The sequence below is a fragment of the Pteronotus mesoamericanus genome, unplaced genomic scaffold, assembly GCF_021234165.1.
Source record: "Pteronotus mesoamericanus isolate MK-2021 breed Mesoamerican mustached bat unplaced genomic scaffold, CSHL_Meso_final contig_20, whole genome shotgun sequence".
NCBI classification, from domain to species: domain Eukaryota; kingdom Metazoa; phylum Chordata; class Mammalia; order Chiroptera; family Mormoopidae; genus Pteronotus; species Pteronotus mesoamericanus.
In genome coordinates this window covers 6,529,377-6,547,212 of record NW_026555085.1, presented here as the reverse complement: position 1 = coordinate 6,547,212, position 17,836 = coordinate 6,529,377, and the positions used below count along the sequence as shown (strand labels likewise).

The 17,836-nt window shown below is 37.0% G+C and overlaps 1 protein-coding gene across 2 annotated transcripts in view; it reads right to left on the bottom strand.

Moving 5' to 3' along the window:
* Positions 1–17,836, bottom strand: part of KCTD20 (potassium channel tetramerization domain containing 20) — a 32,880-nt gene extending 15,044 nt beyond the window's left edge. The window contains exon 1 of one of the 2 annotated variants that reach the window (XM_054569280.1): positions 17,736–17,836. The gene's annotated coding sequence lies outside the window, so the exon portion shown is untranslated. Of the gene's footprint in view, positions 1–17,556; positions 17,666–17,735 lie in introns of those variants that run through there. The other variant, XM_054569282.1, reaches the window with a different exon arrangement.

The following is a 17,836-nucleotide window of genomic DNA, read 5'->3' as shown; positions in this document are numbered from 1 at the left end:
GGTGTTTTGGTGGAAGGATTATCTGACATTGCCAGCAATTTTTATGCATATGGTTGCAGGCTAACACCAATTCAGGAAGAAGTTAGGTCACTAAGGGCAGTATCATGTTTTAATACTCTGAATTTTCCTGACATGCAAGCATGTAAAGGTGTGAATAAACATTTGAAATGTGAATTAAATTCTGAATCTCTCCATAACCCGCATCAGTACATTTTTTAGCATAAAGTTGGTTGACCAGTTAGTACCTGTTTTAACTTGGATGAAATATAAAAATGACCACTTTGAAAAGATCAGTCAACATGTGCCTGAAAACAAATTATTTTAAAGAGGAGATACTTTCAGTTGATGAAATCTTTTATTTTCAGCCAATGGCTCTTAAAACATCAGGCAAACTGAGGCAACAGGTGAATGTTCTAATAGAAAACTTGATATATGGACACAGCTTTTTCAGGATTACCCTTACTTAAAGAAAAAACCTATTTACACACAAAAAATGCAGCCACTTAAAATTTAAGTGGAGACTGGTAAAATCAAACGGAACCACTACTGCCCTCAAATTAGATTCGGAAGATGTCAAAATCAGGTCAACAGAACAGGATAAACAGTATCTGTGGAACTGGAAAGAGCATTCCTACCCTGGAAAGGCCAAAAGGGGGCCTGTTTCTTTAAGCTAACCTGGTTTTGAACTGCAATGTTTCACTCAGCCTTGAGCTGCTGCTTCTCAACTCCTCACTAAATGCTCAAGAACCAAGTTCATACTTTATTTGTTGCTCTCCAAAGATCTCTTGGACCAAGATATAATAAACTTGAATAAATCTATCTCTTGAAAATCTGCACAGTCTAGAAAACCAGTGATTTTCAACTGGTGTGTCACAAAAAATTTTAAAACATGCAATAGCTATTTAGTCAGGGGGACTGACCTGTTTCCCCTTCTACTGTCAAAGAGAAAAAAACCACAACAGCCAACACAATAGCTATCTGGTGTGAATGAATCAAAATTACGCGTATTCCTTTTTTTGTCTGAGTGGCAAAAAATATTTTTTTTGGTGTGCTGCAATATTTTAGTAATTAGTTTGTGTGTGCCATGAGATGAAAAAGGTTGAAAAAGGTTTAATCATCATCCTCAATCCCAGCCACTTCTCCAAGTGACTATCACTACTTGCTTGGTATGAACTCTTTTAGACTTTATACTACACAGATATAGTGTTAAAAGCATATAGCTTCTTAAAAAACTAACTATATTCTATATGTACCTCCCATTCTGTAGTGCTTTCCTAAATTAATGTTCTAGAGATCCATCCATGTTGGAAGATCAAGATCTAGTTCATCCCTTTTTAACTGCTATATATGTTATATTCTATGAGTCTATTCCATCTACAAATATTTAAGCTGTCTTTACTTAGATACTACAAATTATACTTCAATAAACAAGATCAGAGTATACTATGAAGCTCCAAGACAGGAACCAGTTTGCCAAGTTTTCCCAAATGGCTTTGGTTTCAGAACTCCTTTTTTCAGGAAACTGTCTCAGGATTAATGCTTATTGGCACACACTTGAAGAAATCACCTAATCAACCCAACATTTCTGCAAGTCCCCTATGAATGAATTCTTCTATAATCCTAGAACAACAGAACAAAATTCTCTTGAGCTATGAAACCTAAAAAGTAAACAGACTGACATCAAATTCTTCAACATACACCAGAGCAGCCAGTTTAAATTTAAGAGGAAGGGTCTATTCCCCTTCCAGGATGGATGTTTCATTCAACTTTGAATGTATATTTTCATTGCCTACCATGGCTCAATTCTGTAACTATACCCCTGCATGAATCTTGGTCCTCAGAACAGATCTAAGAAATAAAAGAAATAAGCAAAGTACTCTAACAGTATAGTTCTCTATTGCTACAAAACTATTTTTGGCCAACAGTCCTAAAAGTCACAGTAATATATAATCACAAGCAGCAAAGGATCACGACATCCCTGGCATATCTAACACTGACTGAAGAGTTTGCTTTCAGAAAACAGCTGGGAGTAAAAACATACCAGTGAAACACAGACTGTATAGCTATGAAGCAAAGAAACTTAATATCCAGCAAGCCAGCTCAAACTTCACTTCCACATCTCACGTAAAAGCATTATACACTCTGAAGAGCTACACAAATATTTTTATTATTTATTCACAGGCCTTCTATAAAGGCCCATATTTTAAGTCCTGGTTTTGCTGACCTGGAACTTCAAAACATTGAGAATCATAATCTCCCTATCTTGGAAAATTTACATACAACCTTTGATAATGGAATTATCGCCACATATTTCTTGCACATAAAAAAGGACACATTGGTTTCTCTCTAGAACAGTCATCTCAGGTATTAATCCAAAATAATCTCTAGATAACATGTATTTTCTTTTTACTTGCAACTGCCTCTAATTATTTCTGAAGAAAATAAGATAATTAAACAAATCACTGTTCCATTAAGTTCAGTATCTTGTCACTGAACTATTCAGATTTTTAAAATCCAGAGGGAATGGGGCTGGGGACAATCAAACTTAACATGAGTGCATTTCAAAAGCATTATGCTTTCAGACTATTAATGGTACAAGAGTCTCATCTTTTACTTCAGGGCCATGTTTCCTCTGTAAGAGCTGGGTGGTGACAGTGTGGTGGAATGCCACAGAATTTGGTAAATAAACAATCTCCCCTTCATCTATATTCACCTATGCATTAATTTCATAATTAAATCCAGAAAGCAATTACATTTTTTTGCCAAACCTTCATTTCAGACACAAATCCCAGTCCTTTCAGTCTGTTCTTATGTGAAACAACTACATTTCTTTAACCACTCTAATTGCCTGTCATTCACTTTGGTCTAGTTCCATTACGCATAGGAATGAGAACCCTGCTAATGCTGTCTATCAGAGGTGAACAGATTCCATTTTGCTTCACATATGCTCTCTGGAGATACCCAGGATTTCTGGTTAAAAGGGGCAAAGGTAGAGGGACAGACAATAGAGGTAACACACACAATCTAAAATGTCTACATGGTCACCTTCTAATATACCTGACTGATAGTTAAGAGGCTGTCATCTTCAAAACACACTCTGGATGCATGTGAGTGTGTGTGTATGTGTATTTATATTTATATCCTCACCCAAGGACATACTCATTGATTTTAGTGAGAAGGGAAGTGAGAGAAACATCGATTGGTTGCCTCCTGTATGCACCCCAACCAGGGACCGAACCCAGAACCTAGGTATGTGCCCTGACCAAGAATCGAACACACAACCTTTCCGTTTATGAGCCACCCAGGAGGAGTGTTTATCTATGTATTTAAACCAACTCTACTGATGTTTTTCTGTTATGTTTTTATTCACTCCCTTTGCATGTACAACCCTAAAGTTCCAATCTCAGAAGAAATTTTGTATTCTAAGGCTTTCTGGTTTTCCTTTCCCAGATTATTTCTAAAAATATTAAGATCACTCCAGTATTAAGCCCATATAAACTTTATTCTTAACATTTCTAAATCTTAGAGGTTTCCTACCGTATGTCCCCAAACCCGTAACATTTAGCTGTTTGAGTCTGTAAAGAGAGTGACCCTTGAAAGTAAGTTATTTCCATTGGGTCCTCCCTTCCCATGTACTTGCTGTCTTCCTCAAAGAACTCTGGCAAAGTGGCAGACATAAATACTCCTCAGAGACTTCTTGCTACATTTTCCCCCAAAGTATGATGTTCCATTATGACTCTAACTTTTATAACTGTGGCTCTGGGCAGGTTTCTAAGTCTCTGTGTGTCTCATCTTGCTCATTTGTAAGAAAGGATAATAACCATTAACCACATAGGATGATGTAAGGATTAAATGAGGTAATACATTTATTTTTTAAAAGATTTTATTTATTTATTTTTAGAAAGAGAGGAAGGGAGGGCGAACGAGAAGGAGAGAAACATCAATGTGTGGTTGCTGCTCACGTGCCCCACACTGGGGACCCGGCTGGCAACCCAGGCATGTGCCCTGACTGGGAATCAAAAGAGCCAATCCTTTCGTTTCCAGGTTGGCACTCAATCCACTGAGCCACACCAGCCAGGGCCTAAACGAGGTAATACATTTCAAGTGCTCAGTATGATGCCTGCACATTAAGCACTCAGTAAATGTTACTTACTGTTTTTATTCCTAAACCACACAGTTTACAGAGATCTTTTACAAACCTAACCTTATTTGATACTGAAACAACCCCAGGAAAGATTTAAAATAAAAAAAAAAAAAGATTTGATGTATTTTTTAGAGAGGGGAAGGAAGGAGAAACAGAAGGAGAGAAACATTGATGTGTGAGAGAAACACTGACTGGCTGCCTCTCACAGGCCCTCAACTGGGAACACAGCCTCCAACCGACTGGGCTGGGTTCACAGGCCAGTGCTCAATCCACTGAGCCACACCAGCCAGGGCCAGGAGAGATTTTTTAATTATCCTCACTATACTGTTGGGGAGAAGAAGAAAAAAAATATATCAAGTTTTAAGTTGAGAAGTTAGCAACTTGCCCCAAATCACAACTCTAGCTAAGAAAGCAGACAGATTCCAAACTTAGGACCTTGGATTCCCACATTCTTTTCAACCAATCACACTGCTTCCCCCGTCTTGCCGTTCATCCATTACTGACTGTAAGTTATTCCTTCTATTATTTGTCGGAAATGAAAGAGAAAACCTGGAAAGAATAGTTTCCAGGATCATTGCTACTGTTCTTATCAAGTAGGAGTTATGGTAGTAATGCAAGAATCTTGTGATAGATGGTTTTATTTCTCCATCAATAAAAACAGCATTATTAGTGTTTTACTGCTTATAAAAGCAACATGTGTTCATTGAAAAAAAAAATCAGTCAATACAGAAAGATATAAATACTTCAAAAATCAACAAAGCTGTGGTGAAATCTCTGTACATACATCTTTGGGCATTTACACCATTATATCCTTGGAATAAACTAGAAGTAAAACTGCTATGAAAAAAGTTTTTAAGTTTTGATATATACTACCAGATTAACTTTTTTTTCTTCTACACTCCAGATTTATAAAGCCAAATGCAGTGTCGGCAATTTGAGTTTTGAAGCTCAATAAACTTAAGAATATTTAAATGAACATATACATTACTTTAAGACTTTTAACTTCACAAGAGCTACTTCAGTGGCTTAAAGATAGTTTAGGAAATATTTCATTTTAGTAAGCTTCTCTCAAGAGCATTATAATATAAAATTTAACAAGATGAAATAAAATTCAGTTATAATTTCTTCTTTACAAATTTAATTCTTTGTTAAAGTGAAGTTAATTGAATAATTGTAAATACCAAGCTCTAAATTCTTAGTGATCAAATGTTCTAAATATAAAGGAATTAATACTTAATGAAAAATCAATTTATATTGTAATAGACAAGGAAACTAGATCAACTCTGTTTTGTTTATTATCACTGCAAAAAAAAAAAAAAAAGTCATTCTACTGACATACCTATGTATCTACTAGTGACAAACTGCCACAATTTACCTGGACCTAAAGGGTTTCCTGGGACATGGGACTCTCAGTGCTAAAGATGGGACAATCTTAGGCAAACCAGGATTGTTGGTCACCCTAGCACACACGTATAATATTTTATTCTTTACACATATATATTATACTTTTTCTTCCTAATAACTTGAATCATCTTGCACAATTTTACTATGCCATAATATGACGACGCCCATAACCAATCTGATGAATAAACGTACTAAACCAACATACTAATAATTTTTTAGATATTTTATCTCAGTTTACTGTCTCCTCTTGCTGTCACTATGTATTCTAAAACCCTTTAAATTCTATTAGTTAAAAAAACAAAGACAGCCAACCAACTCCTGAGAATTTATAAAATATATTTTCTTAGTAGCCTATAGGTTTTTTTAATTTAAAAAAAAATGATCATTAGCATACAATATTATATTAGTTTCAGATATACATCATAATTAGACATTTATATACCTTATGAAATAACTACCATATTAAGTCTAGTACCCATCTTGTGCTATACATAGTTATTAGAATATTGACTATATCCCCTATGCTGTACATTATATGTGACTAATTTTTTTTTAAATATATTGTTGTTACAGTTGTCTGATTTTTTTCTCTTCCACGCTGCACCGCCCCTCCTCCCAGCATTCCTCCCCTTAGTTCATGTCTATGGCTCGAACACATAAGTTCTTTGGCTTCTCCATTTCCCATACTATTCTTAACCTCCCCCTCTCTATTTTGTACTTACTATTTATGCTTCTTACTCCCTGTACCTTTTCCCCCATTCTTCCCTTTTCCCCTCCCCTCTGATCTCCATTTCTATGATTCTGTTCCTGTTCTAGTTGTTTGCTTAGTTTGTTTTTTTGAACCTGTTTTTACAGGTTCAGTTGTTGATGGTTGTGAGTTTGTTGTCATTTTATTGTTCATAGTTTTGTCCCTTTAATGTGTCATATAATAAGGGCTTGGCGATGATGAACTCCTTTAACTTGACCTTATCTGGGAAGCACTTTATCTGCCCTTCCATTCTAAATGATAGCTTTGCAGGATAGAATAACCTTGGAAGTAGGTCCTTGCCTTTCCTGACTTTGAATACTTCTTACCAGCCCCTTGCCTGCAAGGTTTCTTTTGAGAAATCAGCTGAAAGTCTTATGGGAACTCCTTTGTAGGTAACTGTCTCCTTTTCTTTAGCTGGTTTTAAGATTCTCTCCTCATCTTTAATCTTGAGTAATGTAATTATGATGTGCCTTGGTGTGTGCTTCCTTGGGTCCAACTTCTTTGGGACTCTCTGGGCTTCCTGGATGTCCTGGAAGTCTATTTCCTTTGCCAGATTGGGAAGTTCTTCACTTTTTCCAGTAAGTTTTCAATTTCTTGCTCTTCCTCTTCTCCTTCTGGCACCCCATGACTCGGATGCTGGAACATTTAAAGTTGTCCCAGAAGTTCCTAAGCCTCTAATTTGTTTTTGAATTCTTGTTTCTTCATTCTGTTCTGGTTGAATTCTCTCTTCTTCCTGCTCCAAATCATTGATTTGAGTCCCGGTTTCCTCCTCTTTACTCTTGGTTCCCTGTATATTTTTCTTTATTTCACTTTGCACAGTCTTCATTTTTTCCTCCATTTTGCAACCATTCTCAACCAATTCAGTGAACATCCTGATTACCAGTGTTTTGAACTGTGCATCTGATAGGCTGGTTATCTGTTCATCGCTTAGTTCTACTTTTGGAACTTTAATCTGCTCTTTCATTTGGGCCATATTTCTTTGTCTCAGTGCACCTGCTACATTGGGAGGGGCAGAGTCTTAGGTATTTGACATGGTGGGGCAACCCAGGTCTCTGAGCTATGATGCTGCACGTGGGGGAGGGGTCCAAGAGGGAACAATGCTGCTTGATAGGTTCTTGGCCAGCTTTCAGTCACTTTCCCCCTCACCCGTAAGCAAACTGGGCCGTTCTGGTGCTGATTCCCAGGTAGGTGGGTTTGTGTATGGTCTAGGACCCTGTGGGTCTCTCCAATAGACTCTCCTGTGAGGATGGGAGTGTCTCCTGCTGCCACAATCCCCACTGTTTTTTATAGCCAGAGGTTTTGAGGCTTTCTTTTCCCACACTGGAACCCTGGGTTGCTCAGTCTGTCTTGCTCCCCAGCTGTTCCTCACGGTTTATCCACATGCAAATATGGGACTGCCTGGCCCTCCAGCCTCCATCCTGCTGCGCATCTTCACTTCACCGCCCTGGCTGCCCGTCTCCACCCCTCCTATTGGTCTCGGTGAATGTTTCTTCTTTAGCTCCTTGGTTGTCGGACTTCCAAAAGATTCGATTTTCTGGCAGTTCTGGTTATTTTTTGTTTTTAAATTTGTTGTTGTCCTTTCGGTTGCGAAAGGAGGCAAAATGTCTCTACCTAAGCCTCCATCTTGGCTGGAAGTCTCTCCAGATTACCCTTTATAAATATTCCAATTTTCACTCCTTCCAGAAGCATGGAGTGTCCATTCTCCAGAACTCCTGTTAACAGTGTTTCAGTCTTTATTTTTGCTGATCTGGTAAGTGAAATATGATTTCATTCTAATGTGGTCATTTAAAAAGTTATTTATTTTCAGCAATGCTTCCAAAATTTCATTTTTGAGAGCCTTAAAAGTTTCGGGTGGTAAGGAAAAAAACCTATGTTGGTTGGACACTGGGTAATAGCAGTGATTTATTCATAAACTTGATTTGAATTTAACTTGATTTGAAATAAACTTGATTTATTCATATCAAGTTTATTAGGCTTGACTAGAATCACTGGATGTTTCCCATGCCTTGCTTACATCTCTTTGGTAGTTTGTGAGATAACAAGATAGCATTATAGGCCCTGGTCCAGTAGTTCAGCTGATTAGAGAGTGATCCAGATATGCCAAGGTGACGGGTTCAATCCCATCAGGGCACATAGAAGCATCAACCAATGAACACATAAATAAGTGGAACAGCAAATCAATGTCTCTCTCCCTCCCTCAATTTTTTAAAAAATTGAAAGAGAGGATGACAGGACCACCCACTCAACTGAAGCAAAGCAGGTTATGGCTTTAGCTTTGTTATTAACTAGCCATGTCACCAAGAAAAACATCCTTTTAAGCCTCAGTGTCTTAGCCATAAAAATGGGATGCATCTACCACTACCAAGTGGGACAATCCTTTCTCAAATGGGATGTATGGGAAAGCCCTCAAAAAGCATAAGGCGCTATATAAGGACATGAGATAAATGTGGGTATGTGCATCTCCCTTGTATGACTACTTAGCACTTACTTGACTCTTTAAGTTCCTTGAGCTCCTTCCACTTTTGAGTATATTTATGTTCTGACTATTGTATGGTTTTCCTGATTTCAGCTACCTTTCCCGTTCTGATGTAGTGAAATTACATACTGTATTGCTTTTGGACTTCTCTGAATTATTATCTTTTGCTTCAGTACCTGATCTTCTGTGTCTTCCCATTTTTCCCTGAGGAAAATGCCACATCCTTTCTCTTCCCCTGCCAAGCTGGCATTTTTTTTTAAAGCTCTTTTACTGCTGCACAGTTTTAAAAAACAAAGACAAAAAATAATCCTGCACTTGGGTAGTATGTGTTCATTGTTCCTGGCAGAAAATACTAAAAAGACAAAAATCACCCATAACTCCACTTCCTGACTTTCCTAAGTATAAATACATAAATGTTATTTTTTATTTTTACAATTTTAAATTCTGCTGTAAATACTATTTTGTATTCTCTGCATACAATGAACATGGTTGTATGTCAATAATCATAATCTTACATCATTTTTTAAAAATACTCAACTTTTTAAAAAAAGATTTTATTTATTTTTAGAGAGAGGGGAAGGGAGGGAGAAAGAGAGGGAGAGAAATATCCATCAGCCACCTCTCTCACACTCCATTCAGGGACCAGGCCCACAACCCAGGCATGTGCCTGACTGGGCATCGAACCACCGACCTTCCAGTTTGCAGGCCCTTGCTCAGTCCACTGAGCCACACCAGCCAGGGCTTACATCATTTTCAGTGGTACATAATTTCCATTATATGGATGTACCAAATTTTACTCAATACAGTACACAGTTTTTTTTCCTTAAAAAAATTTAACCTTTAACCCACACATAGTTTATTCTGGCATTTACATTAAGGTACAGATCAAACAAAATTCGAGTGGTTAGCCACCTAACTGTCTTAAGGAGTCCATTTTTTTCCCTACACTAATTTGAGATGTCAATTTTATCAAATACTAACATAATATATGCTTGGTCTGATCTTTAAACTCTGTTCCACTGATCCATCTATTTCTGTGCCAATGTCATATATAATTTTAGTTTAATATCTTGCCATTGTTTTTCTGTCACTTATCTAGAAGTTCTACAATATTTTTAAGTTGTCAAGAGGGACATTTTTTCCTCCTATTCTTTAATATGATGTCTTAACTAGTTATTTATACTTTTTCTTCTGCCTTGAGTAGAATAAAGTAAAACTTTATTAGTTTTAGAATGATTGTGATAATTTTCACTGAACATTAAATTTAATGGAGATTGCAACTGCACACATTCAGACTTCCTGTACCAGTTTATGACCCAAAATGTAGCTTTGTTTGTTCTCTCATTAGATGGAAGTAAAAATTTGCTTTACTTACTACTGCCGTTAACTCATTCCAATGAAATAGTAACAAATATATGTGTGGATAATTAAAACTATTAGTACTAGAGTAAGTTTGATGTTTATTGTTAAGAGTCACTGTTTAATAGAATTTTTAATTCAAAAAGTAAAATGTAAATTTACTACAGCTATTTTAATAGAAATACATTATATACTTTAAGATAGATTATATATTTCTAGATTAATATTGCAGCTATACAAGAAGACCTTTTTCTGTGTAGAAAAAAACTCATGGTACTGCATTTCTTGAATACTGGTCAAGGTTTCTACACATGCCTTCCTTATATATTCTCCCTGTGAGCCAAAGCAATTGTATAATTAATCCCTAGTAGAGATCAATCCCCTTCCCCAATCCCTTTCTCTTTTATTTTTTTCTTTTCAAAGAACTGATGCTATAAAATATTTTTCCATTTGCATTACTCCTCCCTCACAAAGTCTCAAATGAAGGGAAACTGTATTTAACCATAAGCTACCCTGTCTCCTATATTTACCAGCAAGTGCTCTGGGACCATATCACCTGGGTTGGTTCTTGATTCTACCGCTTACTCGTTGGGTGAATGTGGGCACATGACTAACTTTCCTGAGCCTCAATTTTCTTACCTGCAAATTAAGAATAATAATAGTAGCTATTTGGGAGAACTGTTTTAGAAATTACAGATACTTCAAATAAAGCACAGTCTCTGCCTTAGGGTAAACACTGAACGAGTGTTAGCTGTTATATTAAATATCCAAAACTAGTCTCAAGCTTACAAAAATCATATTCAAAAACCTTATTTTAAAAAATATCTGCTTGTTTCTCCTTTCTTGCATTAATACCTAGCCACCCCATCATCCCTTATCCCAATTCCAATACCGATAACCCTCTATTTATAATATAGCTCTGGGTATCTGTATTTTTACAGAGAATAAGAACTGAATTCTGAATATATCCACTTGTGGAGGTAATAAAACAATTATCATGCCACTGTTAACTCTAAATTCCAAACATTTACAGATAATAAACATGTTATTTTTATAAACCAAACCTGAAGCTTTAGAACTACAGTTTTATCAATTAGGTTTCTTTTTTAATCTCTCCAAACTACAGAGAAGTTTTTGGTAATCTTTTCAGATTATCAGCAAATTAATCAACATACAGGTTGTGCCAAAAGTAGGTTGATCAACCAATGAATGCATGAATGGGTGGAGCAAGGAATCAATGTTTTTTCCTCTCTCCCTTTCTCACTCTAAAACTCAATAAATTATAAAGAAATTAACATAAAGAAAAGAAGCAAAGATATAATTTGGGTACAAAAGGTGGTCTTTCTTAAGAAAGCATTATATTAACATATACTATAATTCTTCAGTCCACATTTTAGTATTTTTGAAATTGGGATGTATCTTAAAATCATGTATGTATTTAATGATAGCACTTCTTTTTCTTAAAAACCTATTATTAGATTGATGTCTTAATGTCAAGTGTTTTAAAACTGGTGTGTGTGTATATGTGTGTGATCGTTTGCATTGCCCTCACTTTTGCTAAGAACCAGTGAAAACCTTTGACACTAACCAGAACCAGTCCTTAAATCATCTTCTGACAGTGATATGGATTGCCTCCAGAATTTTCAACATATAACCCTGAAGAGTGTGGCTCAGTGGGCTGGACATCTTCCCACAGATGAAAAGTTGGAGGCAACATCTCACATCGATGTTTCTCTCCTTTCTCCCTCCCTTCTCCTCTCTCTAAAAATAAAAAAAATCTTTTTTTTTTTTTAGAAAGGAATTTTCAACATGTACTGATCCATGGATCTCTCCCCCATGACATTAATGTCTTTTCTTACTGTACACACTCAGCTTTTTCCTGTAAAATGGCGTACTGTATTGACTAATACATTTTAAAATTCTTTAAATTGTACTCTCTTGCACTGTTCCTTTTAAGCTATTATTACTATTAGTATATCCCTTGGCTATTTCCTGGAAGTTTGCTATTAAGTAATATTTAAGAGCTTGAGTGTCTCTTCCTTAGGTTAGGTAATAGCAAGCACAACAATGTCCTTAACATTAGGGACCTCACCCTAGAGATTCTGTCATATACTGACTGGCTTTTTCTTAGGAATCATGAGGTTATTAGAGTGACCATAACTAGTTGAACCCAATCAAAAGATAGAAGCACCCTGTATGGAAATTATAGAATTTCATCTAGCCAATTTTTAGGTAATAAAGTTGAAATTACAGTGGAATTGAGTAAGACCTTAATTTGAACTTAGATTGTAAAATCAGCCCTCATCTGGAGGTTATTGATTTAGAGGTTCTCTCATAGCAACTATTTAAACAGAAAAGGTTCTAGATGTGTCCATTATCAGCAAAGGATGGTTCTATGTCCTGGCCTCAGGACTTGGGCTTGGAATCATAGCTCCAAAACTGTGAAACTTACATAGAAATCATGAAGTAAATCTGAATTAGGAGAGGTAACACAGTATAAGTTTAACAGTTACAGACTCCAAAGCCAAAAGTCTGGGTTTGAGTCTTCCTTCTACTATATTTTAGCTATGTGACTGTGGCAACTTTCCTACCCTCTTTCTTCCTCAGTTTCCTCATCTGTAAAATGGAAGATAATAATGGCACCTACTTTATAAAGTTTTTGAGTATTAAATAACATTTACAAAGTAGTTAGAACAATATATGGCACGTGATATGTGTTAAATCAATAAAGTAAATCCATCTGGATTTCAGACATAATGACATAGAGTTTTTTGAGTACTTAAAAGATTTTCTTGGTAGGCCATTCAAGTGCTAAAACAAGAAAAGAGATTAAGATTATTGTTGCGTTGGCTGTTGTCATTTTTTTAATTTGACAATATCATTCACCACATTAAAAGACTAAAAAAGTTTTAGAATAATAACTAAAATAGCACAACCCAATAAATTAAAAAAAAAAAAAACTAAAATAGCATGAAACAGTATTGACATATTAGGTTTAAAAAAGGCAGGTTGAGCCCTGGCTAGTGTGGCTCAGTGGATTGAGTGCTGGCCTGTGAACCAAAGGGTTGCCAATTCGATTCCCAGTCAAGGCACATGCCTCGGTTGAAGACCAGGTATGTGATAGGCAACCACACATTGATGTTTCTTTCCCTGTCTTTCTCACTCCCTTCCTCTGTCTCTAAAAATAAATAAATAAAATCTTAAACAAAAAAAAGGTAGGTTTAAATAATAAATACATTCACAGAAAAAAGATGGAAAATATTATTTTCCCTTAAATGTAGGCTCATCTTATGATTTTATTTTTAAATTGTGTTTTACTAAATAATTCAAAGTCTCTAAAATGAATGTCATTACTTTTAAAATGAGAAAAAAAAGAAAATGTATCTCTAAACACAGGGGACTCTTAAAGAAAATGATGGAATTTTTTCTTTTAATAAAAGCTTAGAACAAATGGAAAAAAAAAACAACCCTCTACAGGTGCTCAGAGGAGATTCTGCTGAATGGGGAATATTTTCAGTTCCAATTTTTTTCTATTAAAATGTCTGAATATTCCAACTTAAAAAAAAAAAGCTTAGAACAGTTTAGGGCAATTATGGCAACCCTAGCACACGAATACACAGGTTAACAACTTCCAAAATTAAATTTCGCTATCTACCACCAAAAAGAGATTTAAGACAAACACATTGAAGGAGTCTAATAGGATTTTCTAGTATAGACTGTGATCTTCATATAGAACTATTTTATTCTAAAGAAGTTGGAAATTTCTTCTAATAATCTCAACAATAATTTATTTTCACTTTCCTCTATAATTTTGATACCAGTATTTTACATTTGTATAGCATCCAATTATTTTGTTAGTATTTGATACTTTATCTGGTCTTTACAACCTTCTCTATGAAATAAATGGGAATACAATAACAGAGACAACTGAAACCAAATCCTCTGGCCTGGGTTACAGAGCTTTCCACTATATCTCAGTGCTTTCCAAACTTGTAGTAAGGCTCACCCTGTTTCAGTAAGAACAGAGATAGTTTACTTTATATCTGTACTTATCAGAAAGTCTTAGAATTTCAATAGTAGAAAAGACTACCTGAATATAAAGAAAACAGTATCTTCAAATAAATTAAATTATACTGTTTTTAAAAACAATGAACAGCCAGCATTTCCTGAGAACTTTCAGTGTCTTCAGGTACAGTTGTAAGCACTTTACATAAATTATCTCAATCCTAATAACCCTATGAGGTAGGTAGGTAATGTTACAATCACTATTTCAGCCACACAGAAACTGATGAGTACGTCATCCAAGATAGTAAATGAAGGAGCTTGCGTCTGAAACTAAGGAAAGATTGACTCCAAAGCCCACATTTTTAACCACTACCCAATGAAGTACAGCTGACCCTTGAACAGTGCAGGTCAGAGGCATGACCTTTTACATTGTCCAAAATCTGGACAAGCCCCTGCATACTAAGGTTCCCAAACGTGGAGCTGACCCTCGGATAACACAGGCTTAAACTGTGAGGGCGAACTGAAACGCAGTCATTTGAAAAGAATTCCATATATGAAACCATGCAGTTCAAGTTCATGTTCAAGGGTCAATTATACTATTGAACATAAATCTTCATGGCTTTGGAGTCAGCCAGATTTAAGTTTGAACACTGACCATTTACTAGGTTTAAGACTTTGGGAAAGATTAAGCTTATTGCGCCTTAGATTCCTCACTTATAAAATGGAGATAAAAAAATGAGACGATTGACGTAAAAGCATTTAGTACACCATCTGGTATATAATAATGTCTATGAATTACTAAGTCCTTACCACAGTATTTCTAATTCTAGTTTTCATGAATATAAAAAAATCCAACAATGTCTAATTTGGGGACTCCAAGCAAAAGTATCAAACGGTTCTCCTCTTTCATCCATATTTCTTTCCTTTCCACTGTTCAGAAATGAACAATATACTATTCCAATAATCTCACTTCCTGTAGGAATATCAGGATATACTGAATCATATTAGTAGTCACATCAGTCTTATATTCTGTCTCCCACAGAGATATCAAATAACTAGTAAGGACAACAGTACAGTTATGACAACTTCAAAAGATTCTGGACATTGCATTTTATTGTATGTTAGATTCGAACATCTAACATATAATAAAAATGAGTCAATGTACTTAACATTTACTGACTCTTTAAAAAAAAATCTCTTGGGATTATAAGAAAACTACCTATTTGCTCTTATTTTTCCTTTTACTATTTATTTCAAGCTTCAGACAGAGTTCCTTATTTTAGTACTCCCACTCTTCATGATATATATGGTTCGATCAAATTCTCCTTCAATCTCCATTTTTTTTTCCCAAATAATCCTGCTTTTGTAGTCATGTGAAAGTCTCTCCATTTTCTTCATCTCCTTATAACTTAATTTCTCTGGACCCTTCTTCCATTTTTGCAGCATTTTTCCTGATAGGACTTAGAGGGAAGAGCACTGGGCGAGGAGCCAGGAGTCCTCACTCTGCCATCTCATCTCTCAGATTCTTTATCTGGCAAACGAGAGGATTATGCTAGATAAGTTTGTAATAGGCCTCCTTATATCTCTAAGCTTTATACTTTCATGCCTCTGGTGTTCCAACTAGGTATCATGCATTTTCCAACAATTTCCCTAAACTTTTTACTCCAGTTAGCCAAGGAGGGCCAGGCATGTTCAGACTTGGGGGCAGCCGAAGACATGATTCATAATCAGGAAGGCCAGGACTACAGAACGAAAGACAACGTTTTGTGAACCAAGAGAAAAAGATGGATTAAGAGGAGATATCAGACATTAAAAAGATACCAAAGAAAAAAAGGTCTGAAACACATGGCTTAACTCTAACTCTAATGAAACACATGGCGTAACATCCCTATGCATCTATTTGAAGAGGGACTAAGAAACAGAAAACGCTTTTAGCAGCAGAGGAGGTGATCTTGCCTTGCCTCAAGGGAGCAATGTTAACTGCCATCTCCCCAGTGCTGCAGCTAAAAGAGTCGAAGACAATGCTTTGTACAAAACAGGCACTACTGGGGTATTTGATGAGGGAACTGAAAGCCCTCCTAAGTGCTACTGGTACGACTACATGCCAGGAATCTGAGAGCTCAGGGCCATGGGAATTACACAGCACTGGCTAGCCTAGTTCTAATGGAAGGATATTGAGTTAGACGAGAGAGGGAAATTCGGCATAATGACACTGTTGGTCTGATAATATTGAGAGTAGCCTCCAGAGGGAAAAAGTACAGATTAATAGCCACTGGCTATCTCTAAGGCACCAAGGCATTATTAGAAATATGTATGAAAGTCATTTCCTACCCTGGTGTCAAAGTCCAAGAAAACACTCTTTTCTGAAGTTTCCTTCTGGAGCCAGAGCTTCTTGGCTTATTACTAGTTAGGGGACAGGGGAATGTAAATCAACAAAGGGATAGGGGGCTGGGCAGTTCAAAAAATCCTCAGGCCAGCCCTATAGTGGTGTTGCTCAAAGTGTGGTCCCCAGATCACCAGTAACAGACTGAGAGAGGGTGCTTGCTTAAAATGCATACTCAGGGATCCAACACAGGTCTCTAGAATCAAATTTCTGGGAGTGGCATTGGCATTCTTAAGGAGCAAACTTATGTTTGAGAATTTGAGAATTCCTGTGCCAGAATCTGAGGGAGGGGGCAGAGTTGAGAGTGAAGACCTTTGACTCTGGATTCATCATATTCCACTGATATTACTATAACTCTTTGTTTTGGGAGCCATTAAAAAACCCCCCTCAATTTCTCAGGTAGCAGCTGCAGCTGGTTGTTTAGCAGCCAACAGGGGCACAGTGAAAGAGCCTGGAAAATGCATTTTCACAAACTGGTTAACAGTTCTTCCTCCACAGCCTTGTTTATCCTGTTAGTTTGCTCGCTGGTTTGTTCATAAGTCGGTTCGACCTACGAATTTTTGGAGTCATGAACTCCAAAACAGAAGAGGTTTATTGATTGATTGATAGGGTAGAGCTAAGCTTGCAAACCTGAAGACACTATTTAAAAAAAAAAAAGTTTTATTTAAACGAAAAAGACCGGTTAAGGCTCTCCCAGCTCTTTTGCAGGCAGAGCCACTGATAAAAGCTAGCTGTGGGATGCAGAGAAGTCTGAAGCAGGGGTGAAAAGAGATAGCAAAATGCACCCTCTGCTCGAGTTTAGGAGGAAGTCCGACCAACTACATAATTTTTAACGAGTTCCATTAATTGCCAGAAAAATAATCGTGTCCGCAAATCTTATCAATAAACACTCCGAAGTTCTCGTCATTTCTGGCGGGATAAAAACACCAAAGGCCTGCAGGAAACACACAAGTTACACTTCAGCTGTCTCTACGACTGTATTTACGATTTCCATACACGTAATCCCTTCCCGGGATCTTCAGACCTTCAGACCTCACCCTCCGCACTGAAACAGGAGCCCGGAACCTATTTGCCGACATTTTTCCTCGCGATGATTTCACTCCTGCAGCCTTTTCACTGGGGGGTCGGACCCGGCGGACTTCCGCCCGAGCGGCGTCCTGGGGAGACGCCCCCCGACACAAAGGCAAATCTCGGAGCCATGCCCGCCGCGACTTACCTGCCGCTTTCTGCAGCGATCTGGTGCCAGGACCCCGAATCCGTGTGGGACACGCGCACCGGGAGAGGCCGCCGCCGGGACCGGCCGTGCCGCAGCGGCGC